The sequence below is a fragment of the Cupressus sempervirens genome, chromosome 1 (genome assembly GCF_028749045.1).
Source record: "Cupressus sempervirens isolate cs-2001-9-10 chromosome 1, ASM2874904v1, whole genome shotgun sequence".
In the NCBI taxonomy this organism is placed as follows: Eukaryota; Viridiplantae; Streptophyta; class Pinopsida; order Cupressales; family Cupressaceae; genus Cupressus; species Cupressus sempervirens.
In genome coordinates, this window is record NC_143118.1 from 186,466,957 (window position 1) to 186,467,901 (window position 945).

Below are 945 nucleotides of genomic sequence, written 5' to 3' on the forward strand. Positions count from 1 at the left end.
GAGCAATTATCAAATATTATTGACCAAGTGACAAATGAAGACCTAGAAACAAATGCAAAACTTATGGAATGGTCATAGAGAAAATTCCAAGGAAAAGTAAATGAACAAATATCAAGTCAAATTGCACTTTCATAGGTTGAATTAGCAAAGCTCATTGACAAAGTGAAAAAGGTACTTGAGACTATATTCTCATTGTACAAAAAGCTGTGTGATTTTTCATACTTCACACAAGAGACAAGACAAAAGATACTGAGCCTCGAAAGAAATTTAAACATTTCAAGCATGCAACTATCAAATGATCCAGCTCAAAGTGAGAAGGATTTTGCTCAATCGCTTCACACTCACAAAGAAATAGCCATATTAATAGTAGATGAGGCTAATATCAAGGCCAAACTAATACAACTCTAGTCCTCCATTACCCCACATTTAGAATTACTCCATAAAGAGCAAGTATATGCTGAAACTGTTCTCAAGAAAGACCCAAATCTTTCTACTTCAGAAGGACTTATTCATCTTGCTGCCGAGACTGCCATCTAGCACAAGTCACTAGAAATTGCTTTGAATAATTGGGATGCAACTTTGAGGATGATTATGGAAGTAAACAACACATTTTTGGCTAAATATGGTCTTAACCCTTAAACATTCTTTGACATAAGTGTCAAAAAAGGGGGAGAAAAGAGACATAATAGGGGGAGATATAGATATTATGAGATGAATTAATGGGGGAGAAAAGATACAAAGGAGGAACTTGATATACAAATAAGGCACAATCAACGCAGGGGGAGTTACAAATTTTTTGAGGTATATATTGTAAGATTGTAAGTTACAAATTTTGATCAAGTTTTCTTTAAAATTTGTATATACCAATCAAATTAGTAAATGTACTCATAAGGTTAGTTAAGTTTTTTTGTCACTCATGTCAAAGGGGGAGATTGTTAACCTCAT